This window comes from Schistocerca americana, chromosome 4 (genome assembly GCF_021461395.2).
Source record: "Schistocerca americana isolate TAMUIC-IGC-003095 chromosome 4, iqSchAmer2.1, whole genome shotgun sequence".
In the NCBI taxonomy this organism is placed as follows: Eukaryota; Metazoa; Arthropoda; class Insecta; order Orthoptera; family Acrididae; genus Schistocerca; species Schistocerca americana.
This window is the reverse complement of record NC_060122.1, coordinates 362,521,547-362,540,357: the sequence shown is the minus strand read 5'-3', so window position 1 is coordinate 362,540,357 and position 18,811 is coordinate 362,521,547. Positions and strand designations below refer to the sequence as shown.

Sequence of the window (18,811 nt, the reverse complement as noted above, 5' to 3'; positions counted from 1 at the left end):
CTGATGCTAGAACTCTTACCAGTCTTCACCATACCGAAGTCGGAACCCGATGTAAAATGCTCCGGAACTGGGCCCCGAATGTCCGAAAAAGTGTGCGTGTCTCTAAATTCTGTGTCCCACCGAAAAAATCTGCCGAAAACCAGCGTCGCCTGGCCAACGCTCATGGCTATTTCTTGACCTATCAGAGAAGAGGAAAATTTCCACCATAATAACTTCCTGTTGCGTTATGTCCCCGAGAAAAATCCACGCCATGATATCAGCAGCCAATCAGAGCTTTCGGCTCGTTGTTACCCTATGAGACAAGATGAAATGCTTGTGCCTCCCCTTCCATTCTGAGTATTTTTTGAAATGTCTTGATCAGACTAATGTACCACGGAAAAGGGATGATTTTGGGCGGTAGACGGGGAACAGCCACCACTGGTGCCATCGAGTCACCCTTGTTAGTCACAAGACTCGCTTCTCCAGCGCATTTCAACCCAAAGTTTCACGTATCGGATCACTGTCTAACATGAGAGAAGGACGGGAGGTCCCCTCGCCGCCACCGTGATGCCAGTGTATTTTTACGTGGAAGTAGTCTCCATTGTCTGAGGAAGATAAAGCCTTGTCTCCCAGGAGGCATGTGATTCCAATGAGAACCCTATCATACGAACACTGCACGAGATGAAAAATTTTATTTTTCTTATAAACTCTTATTTAATTATTCCTTACCATGTCAAGAGGAGCCTTTGTTTATTATTTGGTTGTAAAAGGCCTAGCTACTAGGCTGATTGCCATTACTGCTGCTGTAACTAATATCTGCTCATGCTTACATGAAATAACTAGTGAAAATCAATGTGATGCACGATGTTGCATCACAGCAAAAGGATGTCTCGCTATAGGTAATGACACACATGGGAGCACCTTCCTATGTTCACTTATTTAATTGCCAGCCGGGGTGGCCGGACGGTTCTAGGCGCTACAGTCTGGAACCGCGCGACCGCTACGGTCGCAGGATAGAATCCTGCCTCGGGCATAGATGTGTGTGATGTCCTTAGGTTAGTTAGGTTTAAGTAGCTCTAAGTTCTAGGGGACTAATGACCTCAGAAGTTAAGTCCCATAGCGCTCAGAACCATTTGAACTTATTTAATTTCTGTTTCCGTTATCCATTGTAAGACTGAATTTTCATATTAGTTGGTTCGGGGTAGCAGTAAGGAGCGTGGACTCACATTGTTATTTATTCATCATAAAAACCTGTTGAAAATAATGGTATACTTCCTTCCAAGAGACTTTACTACATTCTCAAATAGGCAGCGAGTGGCAAAGCAAATGAACAGTCAAGAAAGGCAGAAACATAGAAGTAGTGGAAAATCTCCATTTTCGTTCATTTCGAGATAATGGGGCTTAAACATAATTGAGTGACGACCAATTCTCTGATGAGACACCTGAAATATTGCAGACCATCACTCATTGCAAGAGGTTACCGCTTCTTTCTATTGTCAATACTCAGTTATGTTTAAGCCTCAAATATCTCGAAATGAACAAAATTGGAATGGTACCACTATTGAAACAAGGCCTTCATATATGAGTTTGTATCTACCCTTTTCACTGCGAGGATAGTTCAATGCATTTTCTTTTCGCGAGGTTGGTGCCATGAAAGGAATCCACCAGATCCCTCTCACACATCTTTCTGCCTTTCTTGGCTGTTCATTTTCTTCTCTGCGTGTTGCGCTTGGCCGTAGCCAGTCACAGTGGGATTATGCAGCTCATCTGAGCATTGCGTAAATAGCTCATGTTACAGGGTGTCCAGTTTTATGTCTGTACCCACAAGATAAATTAAAACTGTACTTTATAATATCCAGAGGAGTGGATATGGATACATACAGTGATTGTCCGGTGCTGCGCAGTTGCAAGGGCACGGGCTAAAAAGAAATCAGCTGTAGGACCGCTGCAAGCAAGACTTGTCAGCAGCACAAGTTCCAATACGAGAGTCACAAGTAAACAGCCAATCCATCGTGAAGATTCAAATACGTGGTATAGCGAAAAACTAATTATTGATAGCACTCTCGACACACACAGCATCATTTGTACGTTTTCTTCCCTAAATGTTTGATGGGAGCAAAATAAAAATTAATCAATGGATTTTATTCAACCACATGAACAGTGGGAAATGAATAAATATTGTATCAGATTCACCAGCATGAGGTCTAGTTTTGGAAAAAAATATTAACTACCTGAAAATAATCAGAATAGTTAAGAAAACTTAGATACTTGGGGGAAAATTAAAATATTTCACACACAGCTCCTACCTATGTAAATGACGTGTCAAAACGTTCATCTCTTCAAACACTAGCTATTTTGTGCATAAGAAGTTACGTTGTGTTGATATTCAACTATCAGTAAAAAAATTCTTTGAAATAAAAAAATCTGGAAAAAACGGTCAAATGTTTTAACAATTGATTTGTCTAAAAGTAAGAAATAAAATAGATTAGAGAAACATTTGACATGCCTTTGAATGATGCTCGAAGTTGTATACAGCAATTGACGTGTCAGCTGAGAATTTAAAGTTCAATGTTTAACTTTGAATCTTAGAATTTTAAAGAGTTCTGGAACTTATTCGTCTGATAGATTGTATAGACAGTGCAGCCTCATTTTCTGTAGATGATTTCGAGCATCGTTCATAGGTGTGTCAAATGTGTCCCTAATCTATTTTATTTATAATTTTTAGAGAAATTATTTCAGAGAACATTTGACCATTTTTCCAACAATTTTCTAAATTATATCCTTTCATTCTCTGGTTAGGGATGTTCAAGTATTGACCCATTATAGTCAGGGACTTTTCAGCCAAATGCTATGAGAGATAATGGTGGGACATAGGTAGCCCTATTTGGGAATATCTGGGATAACGATTTCCAGACCGAACATTTGCCTTGTGACCAAGTAACGCCTTCTGGAAGCAGTGGTATGAACCAGGGGATGGAAACTATTTTATTTTAATTCTGGGACAATATGTCGCAGATAAAAAATATTAACACCTAGTGTATGTATAAGGGTATTTATGTACGAGAGGCGTTCAGAAAGTAAGCTCCGATCGGTCGCGAAATGGAAACGACTATGAAAATCCGATAAAGCTTTGCGCAGATGTGTTGGGTAGTGTCTCTAGTATAACCCCAGTTAGCATCACGTCGCTCTTCTCATTTCTGAGCTCGCAGTGAGTGCGTAAAGATGTCTAGAAAATAGTGTCTGCCGCCAAGTACGAGGGCCTGGTGAGAAATTTCGCCTGAAGCTATGCAGCTAACATTACATAACTGTCGTGCTGTTTCTTCTTCAAGACAATTCTCAGCCGCATTCTGCAGGGGCAATGAAGATGCTCCTGCATCGTTTTCAAATGGAAATGTGAGATTACCCACAATACAGTCCGCAATTGTCTCCCCCTGAGTTTCATCTCTGGTCACATGAACCGCTGTCTTTGAAGACAACATTTTGACACAGACAACGAGGTGGAGGCCAGCGTGGAGAATTGGCGGAAAGCACTGGCGGCTGCCTTCTATGATGAGGCTATTGAAAAGTTGGTACAACGCTATGACAAAAGTCTAAGTCAGAACGGCGACTACGTAGAGAAGTAGCTGAAAGGTGTAGCTAATTGTTACAAGTAAAACATTTCTGATGTTCACTGTGGTTTCAATTTGGCAATCAATCGGAGCTTACTTTCTGAACAGGCCTCGTATATATACAGCAATGTCAGTCCACTATTAGACATGTGTACACGTCTATACCTTTGATTGTAGGCCACATAGCTGTAGAGTCGGTCTTTTTATTTGCAAATCATGGCCAAGAGGTCACACGAGAGACACAATGGGAGCGGTTCTATGGCGATGTCTGAAGTCTCACACTGCTGTGAGAATAGCTGCGACCTCTTCCATATCGCAGGCAACCCCACCTAAGGTGTGTCGAAGGAGTTGCCTGCCCTCAGGCGCTAGAGCAGCCGCGAGGCACCGCTCAGTCGAGTGGGTGTCGAAGTCTCTGACAGCTACATATTTAACATGCTTAATAAAGATGTGTGGGTGCCATCGAGGGCGTTGTGGAACTGGAGAGGAGGGGTCTTGGATCCTCTGCCGTATTATTCACACAGATGTCAATGTTGCACCCCTCCGTGATCACGCCACAGGAGGGCGCGAAACACGAAGGCAGAAAAAGCATAAGAACCCTTTGCTACTTCCGATGACGTTCGAATTTCGTTGAATGGTTTTTGGCGGTCCCGGTGGTTCCACTTTGCACACCAGACCAAAAGTTGCGGTCACACTACACTCCAGACGGATTAGATCACGTTCAGAGTAGGGTTGAATAATTCGTAGTGTGTCAGCAGTGTCGAACGTTGTCAAGAACGTCGAACTGCTGTTCATCACACTGCGAACTGTCGTTTTCGACCGTGAATAGGTAGAGATCAACACCCAACGGGAAGGGATGGTTTCAGAAATGGTTCAAATGGCTCTGAGCACTATGGGACTTAATATCTGTGGTCATCAGTCCCCTAGAACTTAGAACTACTTAAACCTAACTAACCTAAGGACATCACACACATCCATGCCCGAGGTAGGATTCGAACCTGCGACCGTAGCGGTCACGCGGTTCCAGACTGAAGCGCCTAGAACCGCAGGGCCACACCAGCCGGCGAAGGGATAGTTTCATTGACTCCCTTTATGCCACCTCCTGAGGGATTTTCGTGCCGATTCTGAGCCAGCCGCGGTATGTCTGAAGCTTTTTCCGCGGCTACCCACAAGAAAACCGCACGATTTCAACGCTGGACGTCGCAGGTCTGACTTCCATCGCAGAGGCGTCAAAAGAAGGGCTGAAATGTCGGTGGGAGGGAGTGTGAGACCTTGAAATCGTGTGACACGCCCGCGATGGCACTGGACAGAGTTGTGGTGAAATTTGGTGCCGATGTGACATCATTAACCTATCTGAACCTCACATGAACATATGAACTGCAGCCTTTTATTCGCATGCTGTCTGAAGTGTCGCCGAGCGCGCGGCCAACGTCACAGGGGCCACCCTTTTGCACCATCACAGGGGAAGGTTGCACGCACCTCTGAGCCAAATGTCAGACTTACGCGTCATAGTGAGAGACAGTTTTTAAAAAGTGATACTTTTGTGCGTAGTTCACGTCGTTCTTTACTGTCATCTTCAAGTCTTTACATACTAATGATGTCACGTGCGTCAAAATTCAGAAAATCTGGATTTAATCGTGTTTTCTCTCACTCCCTGAAGAGGGAGATAAAGTAAATATTAAAGGAGTGCAAGGGATATCCATCAATCGTGTCTCACTCCTTTATTATAGTAGTTTGTTTTGCTTCGCGTCCAGCCAGATCTAATATTGCTGTTCTGTAATGGAGATTTTTATGTTGCTATTGGGTGTAGGAAACAGCCTTTATTTTCTATTTTCCCCAGCGTTTAGCTCTTGCAACGTTATCAAAAGCTTATTGAAAGACAGTAATGCCATATGAGCCTAGTATTAAAATCTGTAATCTGCAATGTATTATTTGTTTCAAACTAGAAATGCCGTCTATGCATAATACTAAATGAGAGTGGGGAGGCATCGTGAGAAGTAAAGGTAACGTCCCGCGTAACTCAACTGTTGTTCACGATATATATATCCCTGGACTCAGTCACAATATTGTTCGGGGCGATTTAAGGTGGTGTAGCTTTGGGGTAAAGAGACGTTAGACTTAGTTTTATTACATTAACCCTGAGAAAGCGTAATTCAGGTGCGAAAGAAATCCTTTAAAAAAATCTCGTTCGACCGACTCTTGAGTTTCGTTCGATGCTTTGCGGCGCTTACCAACTTGAATTATCAGAAAATACAGATGTTGGAGCGGTGCTGCCGTTTTCTTTATTGGAACAAAACCACTAGTTACAAGTTCGGTACAAGTTCGGAGTTTGGTACGTAGCACCACCGTCTGGCTCGCTATAGTTATCACTATGAAATACTGCAAGTCTGTGAATAAAGCCCAAGTCTGTCGTACTGCTACGAGAAATCCAGCCAGGGTCAAACACCAAACGTGGTCGAAGCTCGCAGCACTGCTCATCAACAAGAGAATAGCCGGCGCGTACGTCGTAGGTTTGTAGAGAGAATACGACACTGGCCTGTTGTCGCTGTAGAGGCAGCTTTATTCCGCTCCGCAGACCGTGGGACCACACAACACGTTCCCGGCCCGTTGCGATGTGCTCAATGCCTGCTGCGCTTATGTCGCCCAGACAGTTGTGGAAATGAATACATAGTTTCGCTCGCTGAGTCGCTGGCTGCAACAATGGCAACGATTCAAAGAAGATCTGCTCGACTCGTCACGGATTTGTTTAGTCAGTGTGAGAGAGTCGCGCAAACGCAAACTGCAGTGGGAGACTTTGCAAGAGAGATGATTTACATTGCAAAGAGTCTCACAAAATTCCGAGAACCCACGTTCCAAACCGAGTCAGGAAACAAATAAGCGGAAAAATGCTTCTATCGACGCAGAAAAAGGCGAACATGCTCCTGTTTATAAGACTGACTGAAAAGTGGGGTTACAACTGCCTCATTCTACCTTCCTCACCACCTTTATAAACTTTCCCAAAAATTTTTGCGTGCGAACATCTTCGAGTTCTTTTTAAGATGAAACTCATCTCTCACTCCCACATGTTCCTCTAAGTGTAACTCCCTCACGCCCATTAGTCCATCGCTGTAAGCCGCTCATACCCATCCACTTCCGTTTGCCCATTCTCACTCACTCATTCAGCCCAACTCATTGTCATTATCTCTTTGTGCCTCTCTAATTGTCACTGTTCCGTGCCTCACAACCACTGTCTCCTCTGTTTCTCCTACTAATATTGTCTCCTCTCATTGTCACCATTTGCTCTTGCTCTATTTTATTGCTACTGTCTCATTCAATCCTCCCCACTGCTGGTATCTCTTCCCACTGTACTACCTCTCTCTTCCTCGCTGTCATTGTCTTAGACTCTCTCCCTCATCATCACTGGCTCTCACCTCCTTCTACTTACTCCTTCTCTTCATTCCCGCCCCGCTGGCACTGCCTCCTCCACTCTTTTCCTAGTACTGTTCTGTCACTGTCAACCATACTGACAGAAAAGTATATCGCAACACCAAGAAGGAGTCGACATAAAGGAAAGTTGGTAGGCGTGTTTCTACATCTGAAAAATAATGTCTGCTCTTATTTCGCGCCACTAGAGCGGCTGCAGTAGCGCCACTATGAGGATACAAATTAGGTATGCTTTAAATACACGCTCTAACGGTCGTGAGCGTTAGCTGCCTTTGAGATTGGACGTGGTGAGTTGATGTTAGTCAAGAACGCCTAAGGGTGTGTACTAGGGCTACGAGAAGCTGAATGTTCCTTCTGCGACATTTACAAAGACTTGGGAGGAAACTAACCACTGTACATGGTTGGTTCGCAGCGGCGGTCGCAAGAAGACCGGGTACTGCACAGCCACGTGGCACTGCTGAGAGGGAAGTCCTCCGTGTTCGGCGTACGGCTCTGGCGCATCGTAGTGCGTCTGCAGCAGCAATATCAGCAGCAGTTGGCACCACAGTGACACAACGAACTGTTACAAATCGGTTACTTCAAGGACAACTCCGAGCTAAGCGCCTTGTAGCGTGCATTCAACTGACCCCAAACCATCGCTATTTGTAACTTCAGTGGTGTCACCTGAGAACTCATTTGAGGGCAACCTGTTGTATTTTCTGATGAAAGCTGGTTCTGTTTCGGTTCCAGTGAATGCCGTGTGTTGGTTAGGAGGAGGCCAGAAGAGCGGCTGGTACCAACCAGTCTGTGTGCTAGACGCACTGGACCTACACCTGGAGTTATAGTCCGGGGTGCGATTTCGTATGATAGCAGGAGCACAATCGTGGCACGCAACCTGATTCCAAATTTGTACGCCAGTCTCGTAACTGGACATCATAACCACCTCCTTCCTATATCTCCGGTCTTTAGAACCTAAACTAACCGTGTACCTAAAGTTCCCTGTTGTGTGGGAAGGACATCTACTCCGAAGAACAAGTGATATCCGTGAAATGTTGGTGCACTTATAATCGAATCGGTAATCCTCATTACTTGGCAGCAATGGCGATAAGAAAGGAAAACTCGGTTAAGTAAATGAATATAAAACGGGGCTGGATGGAATTAAAGTGGTTTCTTAAAGTTGAAAAATGTGCATATTTAATTTACTAATGAATGAAAATTAACAGTCGCCAGCACACTACTTGAGCAAAGTTACTGTCTGTCAATACTGAGAAACTTATGTAAAATGCTTGGTTTTGTTGCAAGATGAAAATAGCACAAAATTGGTAAATATTGCCCTGGTGTTATTTCGAATGGATACGTCACTTAAGTAACAGCTCATGGAAATCAGTTGCTAATAATCAAAGAACAACAAAATCTCAACAGTACTAAACAGTTACGTAAACGCAAGAATTTCGTGACGTCGCTGACTGTTATCTTTACTGCCTTCAGTTTTACTCAAAAAGTTATTTATATTTATTCATTACTGAATGTTGTCATTTGTCTTGAAAATTATCGTAATGGTATGCCGTCATTTAATAATCACTTTCCTGTGAGTTACAGTTACGTAATTTGCGAAGTTAAAATTTCGATTGTAAAAGACTGGAAAAATTTGTGATACGATTTTAGTGACTTATTGCTGTCATGCAGATTCATATTTTATTACTATTCATTAACAGTTACTGCTAATCACTTTGTGCAGTTATTACTATTACCTGCTCAAGTTGTTAACAAACATTTCTGATTGATTGTAGTTGCGTAAAATTGGAAACTTATTAATCCAAGAAAAACACACAAAAAATGTCTTTCACTGAATCTTGCTCTGTTAAGTACCTTCTTTCACTTCTCTTAATTGTAGTCTTGAAAATTATTCAAATTTTTATTTTTATTTTTTTATAAAACACTGCAATAGTTTCTCAATCATCACGAATCTCTCAGATCATCAATAATGGATAAGATGGATCCTTCTTAGGCACTTTGTCTTAGGTCAAATTGAAGGTCAACACTTCAGTGTAACCCGGTATTATTTAAACACAAAATGAACTGCGATACCTGATAACCATACACAAGTCTGGCCAAGTAATTATTTGGATCTTACTGCAGGCTGAGACGTCGACGGTGTAATGTAAGGCGGTTTCCGTTCACAATGTATGGCACAGGCTCTTCTTCTTGAAACACCGTAACGAATGAAATTAGGCCCGCAGTACTCTTTCTGTTGATTTGCATCCTCTTGCGACTATTTAATGCCATGTACTTCACCCGTCCACACCAAATTATTCGCTGAGCCATTACGTACTGTAGCACCACAGCGTTACGACCATTTCTCAACAAAAGAGCCACTGCGCGACTTGACCCGTCTGTCTCTCCCAACGGTGTCCTACGTTCTCCTCTGCACTGTACTGAAATGCTGGCGCGCTTGATGCTGCCAGTTCACTGTACTCTCTGACAATATTGTATCGCCCTGACAAAGCCAGCGTTTCTACTTACACTACCTTACAAATAACATTAGTATAGCTTTACAATGAGGAAACATTTCATTTCATCACAGAAACATTATTACACTTATTTACAAACTTTGATTCATACAAAAATACATTGAAAAGTAAAATTGCAAGGAAAAGTTTTGCTAGCCCACAGAGTTGTTGTGTTACAACATGTTGTGCTGCCATTAATAAACAGTATTCAAGGGTGTGTTTTCCAACAGGATAACGCTGTTGTAACCGACCATGCTCTATTGTGCATTGAAATGTCGCCTTGATCTGCTTGATCATCACATTTGCCTCCAACAGAGCACATATTATCGGACGGCAACTCTATAGTCATGCACAACCTGCATTAGCCGTTCCCGTATTGACCGACCAAGTGCAACAGGCATGGAACTCCATACCGCAAAATGCCACCGCCAACTGTACAACGCAATGCATGCATGTTTGCATTCAACATGCTGGCGGCTTTTAATGTACCAGCATTTCACATTTGCAATAGCTTACTCGCGCTCACATTAACTTGTGATCTTGCAGTGTTGTTTATTTACATATGTTACCTAGACAAACGTATTCCCTAAATTACTCTCCATTATTTACTTTTTACTGCTGCGATTTTTTTCCGTCGGTGTCTATTCTACTGTAAATAAGTCCCTCTCTTCCTCTCACATTGCAATTGTTTCCTTTGTCCTCCCTATAGCACAACCATTGTCTACTATCTTCCAGTGTTACTATTTTTCACTCTCTTTTCCATTATCGCTGTCTCCTTCTCTCGCGGCATAAAAAAGCGCAAATATGTTCGCATGCCAAAATTTTTGGAAAAATCCTTAAAGGTGCTGAGAGAGGTAGAGTGAAACACCTGGTATCGTACTTTTCAATCAGAATCTTGTAAACAGGAAAATATTCGCCTTTTTTGTGCGCCGATAGGAGCGTTTTTCTGCTGATTCCCTTCTTTTCCCTGCCACAGTTATCGCTCGTTTGAAAGGAACTTTATGGGTCGGTAAAATTTTGATGGTTTACTTATATGAAACCGAAAAAACGCAAAACTAATTTTACCCTCAGACCGGATTTACGTGCATGAAATATTTGCATGTGCTTCAGTACTACAGCATGGAGTTCCCAGAACACTTCTGATGATAACGGATACGCTTTATGGCATATTTCCCCGTGCTACGTCACATTATAAATTACTTTTTTGCCTCACACCGGATTTTATGTGCCTATTTTACGTGTACAGGTAGGACAACTCTGAACTTCCGTACCTCGGAAGCGAATAAAGAAATCGAGATTTTCATAGCATAGATAGGGATCTTAGAAATAGATCATAAAAATGTCAACCATTTCCTGTGCGTAGTCTTGTCGGAATCCGCTGCTCAGTTTCGGTTCGAAAAAACCGTAAAAAAATGTTCTTTTGTGGTGTTTTCTAAGGAACTGACCATGAACTAATGGTGCCTCCGTGAGTCCCTTAAGACCCATCGGAGGCCACATCAAACGCAAAAAGAACGAAACTTTTTGCTCCATTTGCCTAAGCAGGAGGAAGTGTGTAACATTCAAACTTTGACCTCGTACTGTAGGATAGTGACACTGTGATGATTTCTTTGTTAGGTATACAAATGGTCCCAAGCTCAAGGGCTACCCAAAACTTTTGACCCTACCTTTCTATCACCAATAGAAACCGAGGTATGAGCCCCGGAAGAATTATGCGCGGCGTTTTGGAACGTATTAGTTAACATTAAGTTGTCGCTTGCGCACCGATTACTTCTCCTCGTGTAATGCTAACTTGAAAGAAATTCGGGGCCACAAGGGGGTATTCCGACAATCTTCCTTCCCGCTAATCATTCTTGAAAATAATAGGAAAGGGTGGGGGCGAAGGTTTACTGGCACGCTACGTATTTTCCGCCGTCACAGTTGAGAAGTACAGATGTAGTATATGTAGACGACAGCGACTGATTACAAATAGAAGAGTCAAGTAAACAAATGTAGGTATTCGATATTTAGGTTTAAGGCTAGGAAAGGGAGACAATAAGTACTATTTGGAACGAATACAAGGAACTTACTCTATGCAAGCTAGAGTAACACTGACAATAGCTACATCACGAATACTGTAAGACAAACAAGTCCTAACAAAACTGCGACGACGTCGTACACTAGCGCCAGGAGTAGAGTCCGCGAATTACGGGCGTGTGTTGCTGCTGCGGCGGCCGGAAAAATGGGCTTGAGAAATTTTTTTATTTTCTTTTTGTGCTGCAATTCCGTCGTTATGTAGAACTTGAAAAATCTATTGTCCAACTTGGTATTCCTGAAACCACTTTATTTATAAGCTGTCTACGGTACGGTTCCTCAGCTTTGAAGGTTTGAGGCAGCCGCATGCTAGTTTGTACACACGCAAAAAAGGTACGTTACATGGTCGTCATGTGCGGTCGCTAATATCTCAATTAACAGGGAACAAAAATATTCGGGTTTCCTGCGACATACGCAGTAACAAAGCACCACTGCAGTTGTTGGTTGTATCAATGGAACAGCATTCAATTCAAACAAAGAGTGAAATTTCTCATTCTCTATAAATTTAAGTTGAAATACTTTTACTACCTCTTTGTTATAAAACGGAATGTTATACAATGTCTGGTAGCTTCGTCACAACTTTGATAACAGCCACCAGTGCGCAACAGCATTAAGGCGCGCAACACTGCGATATATGAAGATTGAACATCAACAGTATTATGTCTTTATAAGTGTGTTCTTACGCTAACCCAGAATAACATTCGCACTTCTTGTTCATATGCATACGTATCAGACTGATGTACAGCGAAATTTCTTTTACAGAGACATCTTTATCGGTAAGGCATTACGTATACAATTAACTTACATATACATTGAAATTCGAAGTAATGTTAAGAGCCATTTGTATGTGTAATCCTGTGATTTTGTACAGGTACTGTTGTACTGCAGAAACAAGTAAGAAACTGTTATTATATATGTTGTTGCCTCATGAATTCCATCACAATAGTACACTATCATTCTGTGTTATTGCTTTCTTCTTAAGTGTGTTTCACATGTTTCAAGACTGTATCAAGTGGGAAACTGGGTATGTGACACTATTACCAACGTAAATTTTTCTCAAATTTGAAATAAATGTTTATTTTCTCATTGTCCTAAATATGAAAAAAGTTGTACGTTCATGAAATGTGGTTGTCATTACAGTTACTAGCAGACAATAAATAAAAAGAAACTGCAAAAAAAAGAATTAACTGTGTAGAAAAGAAGGACATTACTTGTGTATGCAAATGAGCGTTGAGTGCATATATGTGAATATATGCAAGTATTAAATGAACATGTTTGTGAACATATGTGTGTGTGTGTGTGTGTGTGTGTGTGTGTGTGTGTGTGTAAATGTGTGTTAGAGAGAGAGAGAGAGAGAGATGGCGGAGGGAGGAGGCAAGAGTGGTATGATCCTATCAGGGTATTCCTAAAAAAGAAATCTGTAAGCCGAACTCTTCCTTTTAACCATAAGACAAGTGTGTTTACGACGTATGTTCACACGTACAGATGTTACTTTGCTTCTCCAGATACGGCAAGAAATAAGTTCTTAAATATTGATAGTACAGTAAATACTTTTCTTAGTTTTTTTAATGTTAGAAAGATTTGTTAATCTCATTTCTTTCATTCTGCTGCTCAGCTGTTTCCTTAATAAAGGCATTTACTTGCAGGGCTGGTTCGAAAACATTTTTCCAAGCGGAAGCGACATATCATTTGGCACCCCCACCTCCTTCTCCTCAGACATTAGATTGCCTTTCCTTAGGATCTTCATGACACCTATCGAAACAAATTTAAATCTAGTGATAATTGAACTGAGTTGTTTTCGATACTAACTATGATACGCCCAGTGTACAAATTTTCACTTGGGTTCCTCTGGCGCCCAAAAGCAACTTGTGTCGTTTGAGCCTTAAACTGGCCTCGTATACTAGGATGCATTCATAAACAGACCAACATCCATTGTTAAAATTTGACTGTTGACTTGATATAGACAACACGGAATTGAGAAACAGTTATGTGAAAACGGTGATAAACTATTGAAATTTATTAGAAATGTCCGGATATCATATATCAGTAATAGGTTCCATTAGTTAATAGGCAGTCATAATCCCTTGTTGTTTCCTGGAAGTGCTTTCATCATCTAACTGTCCAAAGACACCTGTGACGTACCAGGTGTCGCTTCCTTGAAAATATCGAAATATGCTTGTGAATTAGCACACCTTCCGCTCATAATTTAGTGACAACGTATGAAATTTATGACACCTTCAGTGGCCGGCTGGTGTGGCCATGCGGTTCTAGGCGCTTCAATCTGGAACCGCGTGACCGCTACGGTCGCAGGTTCGAATCCAGCCTCTGGCATGGATGTGTGTGATGTCCTTAGGTTAGTTAGGTTTAAGAAGTTCTAAGTTCTAGGGGACTGCTAACCACACATGTTAAATCCCATAGTGCTCAGAGCCATTTTAACCATTTTTGAACACCTTCAGTGTCTTTATCAGCTGTCTCACCTCAAAGCACTTGCACCTGTCACATCAATTTCACAGTTTCTTATTATCTTCTGATTCATAAGATTTTAAAAATTCAGCCTCTTTTCCTATCAAATCGCTTCACGTTCTGTAACGACCATCTACCACGGACCTGAAGATAATAATTATAGCATAGTGTGACTCAATGAGAATGCATAAAAACAACCGGTTTGTTAACAGTTAACATGTTATAGGGAGAATATTAGCATTACTTTTTTTGTATCAACAACAAAATTAAAGTAGAACTTTAGAAGTTGGAATAATCTGAAGCAGAATAACAAAAATTTTACTAAAGATAAATTGTGGATACTTCTATGTAATCACACAATAGAGAGGGGCGCCAGAGGCGTCACGACTGTAAGATTTCTATACAGGACCTATCACAAATAATAGTGCCAGATAAGAGAGAGGTGCTCAGATGCAAGCTCTGAATACCTTGCGTATCGCAGTTAGTGGCGAAAAGTGACATGCGCCGAAGTGTACGAGAGAAAAGGGGGAGTGGGGTCAAATGATAAGTCGCTTGTGTGGTAAAATGTTCTAGCATCGGCCGTGTTCATGTTCTCTTTGTCTATGCCCCCAGGCTGTCTGGGGGCTCCTCGCTCTTCCGCTTACCTTACAAGTCATTATGCTTCGAACCAGTGAATAAGCCACTACCGAGAGAGAAAAATTTCATCATGTCTCTGCTGCCCGTCGGTGTGTGTGTGTGTGTGTGTGTGTGTGTGTGTGTGTGTGTGTGTGTGTGTGTGTGTGATAATCTAAGTTAATGTTATCGCATGTGTACATCCTCTAAAAGAGAGAGAGACAGAGAGACAGGTTTGCACATTGTAATTTCTGAGATTACGCAGAGTGTATCCTAATTAATTTGGAAAACTGATACAGATGAAAGTGTACTATAACAGAAGCAATAACGTTCCACTAAATATGCGTCTGCAAACGAACTACTAGTGAGATAATTACAGGTGGGTGGTTCTGAGCCGCGACTTCAGGATGAAGCATTCTCCTCCATGTCAATACAAATTTATTTGAAATGCGAACTTTTCGATTAACTGCCCATCTAATTGGGCTCACATTTCACCCTTTGTCTACGTTAACATGTATGTTAAAATGGTAGCAAAAGGGCTAGAGGGGAATTCCACGTATCGCCCCCGCGTTTGTGTGTTATACTGCACTCGCCCCTACAGTGGACTACAAGTTCTCTCAAACACCCATGGAGCATCTCGTAAAGCTTGATAAGACCGTACAGTTCCCTGCTCCAGTTATTTACCGTGTCAATGAGAGTACTGTACACTTCACTTTCGAGTTTTCAAGATGGCTCAGACAGAAAAACCCGATGCACTGAGGTCAGGTCATATTGGACGCCAAGGTACGGATCCTGTTCAGTCCATCTTGGACCATACTGGAGAGATCGATGTTACACAGCAGCAAAATGTTCCTCGTTGCTCAGCATGGATGTACTATATTCTCCAACGGTGCAGAAGATCCTCAAGCAATTCTGGAAGCTGGAGAAGCTGAAATACTCTCGCCCATCTACTTTTCTTGGAAGAATGTGTGACACAGTGAGACAACCCATAATCACACGTTCAATGAGAAACGCTGCCAATGTGATTCACGAACAGCATGCGATTGTGTGTCAAATTTGAGCCAAAGTAGATGAAGACTTAAAAGAAAAATTTACATTTCAAGAACAATTGTACTTACTACTTTACTAGGTTGACCACAAAAGCGACAGTCGCTCTTTGGCCTCGCCGCCAGTCGACATCATGAGTCTTCTTTGGGCCATGTATTCTTCTCCAGCTAGTCCCATTGTACTTGTGTCCTCACTGATACCTTACTGTCTATCCATTTCAGCCATGATCTTCTCCCTGCTCTGATGTCTTCTGCCACCAGCTGCCTGATGATATGTCCTTTTCGACGCTTTACGCCCCCCTACCACTGCAATCTCCTCTCTTTAATCACTGGCACATTGGCGATTTGTGCAACTCATGCAGTTCTCAGCTTTTCCTTTACCTCCAGTCGTCTCTATCCTTCGCTGGTCCAAAAATCTGTTCCAGAACAGATTATCAAATGTCAGGAGCCATCTTTCTGTCTTTTGGGTCAGAGTCCAGGTCTCCACTCCGTATAGGACCACTGTTTGGACTACAGAGATGCAGATCCTAATGTTCTTGGATCTCGATAGAAGCCAGTACTTGAGCGGCTTTCCGAGTGCAAACGCTGACCTGTCTCCTGCTTGAATTCTTGCCGTTACTTCCTGATCTGTCTCATTCCTGTCACTGAATACTGCCCCAACACACGAGGATTTGAATTTTAATAGTGGCCATTATTTATTTACAACTTATGCAAAATACATACGTGTTTCAAAGTTTTACTGACCTTCAGAGTAGTCACCAGTATTGTGTATAACCCGTTGCCAACGATATAAATGTCATAGAATACCCTTAGTACCACCTGTTGTGATGGTAGTTGGAGTGGGGACATCTGTTGCTCGACGATTCTCTGTATCAGTCCTGAAGCGAATGCCATGAAGTGCTTCCTTTAATTCAGGAATAAAGTTGACGTCACAAGTAGCTAATGACGGGGAGTGTGCTGCGTGGTAGTGCACTTTCTAGACCCATAGATCAAACGAGTTCGTCACAGCTGGTGCCACATGTTCCCGAGCATTGTCCTGCACAACGATGGACGGCTCTTGCAAAAAGTGTCGCCGCTTCTTTCTCTAAGCTGTTCATTTTTGGAACACAGTCGGCGACCGACTTCACCACTTTCTGCAGGACTAGTTCATAATTTTGGAGGACAATGTCCAGCACATGTGACACAAGTTGTGACTGATTCGTTCTGTGGATGTGGCTGGTAGTGCTGTACCACCTATCACGCTCTCCGGACTTAACCACTAGTGACTTCAAATTGATTCCTGAGATGAAGGAAGCACTTACGGCACGCGCTTGAGAACTGTTACAGAGATTCGTCGGGCAATAGATCGCTCCACTAGAACTACCAACACAACTGGCGCTACTAATGGTATACTACGACATCCACATCGCTGGCAGCGGGTAATACACGGTGCTGATGGCAGTCCTGAAGAAAAAAAAAAAAAACTTCGAAACATGTATCTGTTTAGTTTAAGTTGTAAGGTATCATCAGTGGCTTTCAGGCCAAAGGTGGAAGCATTTCCGGAATAGCTAAGTTTTTAAACTGTTCGCATGTCGCCGTGGTTAATGTATACCATGCGTGGCAAAGTGGCGCTATCCAAAACGGACGCCTAAGCAAGTGAGGTGCATCATAGGCCATGGATGACAGGGTTGGACGACGGCTTCGGAGATGTGTACGGCGATTAGAAGTGGAGATGTTGAGCAACTGACCACCCAGATGAACCAAGCGGTTCAGGTGAACTACGTTTTATGCTCCACTGAGCAGATGGCCTTTAGCATGTATCACGTGAAACGTCTGAAAGCAAGCAAGGACGGAGCGTTATGGTCTGGGAAATGTTTTCTTGGCACTCCCTGGGTGAGGTCGTCATTCTGAAAGGGATGATGGACGAACACAAGAATGCGTCTATCCTTGGGGTCCATGTCCAGCCCAACATGAAATTCGTTTATCCTTCACACTGTAGGATCTACCAGAGCAATGTGTCACAGAGCTTCCAGTGTACTGAGTTTACAGTTCTCCCCCGGCCACCAAACTCCACAGATTTAAACCCAATCGAGAATCTGTGGGACCACTTCGATCGCGCTGTTACCTGTCTCAATCGAGACACCTGGTGAAGATGACCACGGCACTGGCTTTGCCATAGCTCCACATCCCTTTTGGTACCTTCAAGAATCTCGTTGACTCTTGCTGCTTGTCTCGCAGCGGTCTTCACTGCCGAAGGTGGTTATTGAGCCTTTTGACAAGTGGTCAGGTTAATGAGGCTGGAGAATTTAGTTGCCACTGTCGAAGTTCCACCCTCGTATTTGGACTCTTTTACTCTTGTACTAACCAGATTGTGTGTGTGTGAAATCTTATGGGACTTAACTGCTAAGGTCATCAGTCCCTAAGCTTACACACTGTTGTTGTTGTTGTTGTCTTCAGTCCTGAGACTGGTTTGATGCAGCTCTCCACGCTACCCTAGTCTGCGCAAGCTTTTTCATCTCCCAGTACTTACTGTAACCTACATCCTTCTGAATCTGCTTAGTGTATTCATCTCTTGGTCTCCCTCTACGATTTTACCCTCCACGCTGCCCTCCAATGCTAAATTTGTGATCCCTTGAGGCCTCAGAACATGTCCTACTAACTGGTCCCTTCTTTTTGTCAAGTTGTGCCACAAACTCCTCTTCTCCCCAATTCTATTCAATACCTTTTCATTACTTATGTGATCTACCCATCTAATCTTCAGCATTCTTCTGTAGCACCACATTTCAAAAGCTTCTATTCTCTTCTTGTCCAAACTATTTATCGTCCATGTTTCACTTCCGTAAATGGCTACACTCCATACAAATACTTTCAGAAATGACTTCCTGACACTTAAACACACTACTTAACCTACATTATCCTAAGGACAAACACACACACACACACCCGTGCCCGAGGGAGGACTCGAACCTCCACCGGGACCAACCGTACTAACCAGATCAATATTTTGAACTAAAGCCACTGGTGGCTCGTAACCAAAAATTCACTATTATCCGGTTGACGATTCATTTGGGGAACCCATGTTTGGAGGAACGTTTTTGCTTCTGTTACTGTATAATTTCAATTGTGTCAGTTGTCGCTACTAGCT

The 18,811-nt window shown here is 42.6% G+C and overlaps 1 protein-coding gene across 1 annotated transcript in view; it reads left to right on the top strand.

Moving 5' to 3' along the window:
• The window catches only part of LOC124613483 (calcium/calmodulin-dependent 3',5'-cyclic nucleotide phosphodiesterase 1-like), a 543,028-nt gene that overhangs the window by 300,540 nt on the left and 223,677 nt on the right, over positions 1 to 18,811 (top strand). The gene's annotated exons all lie outside the window — the stretch shown is intronic.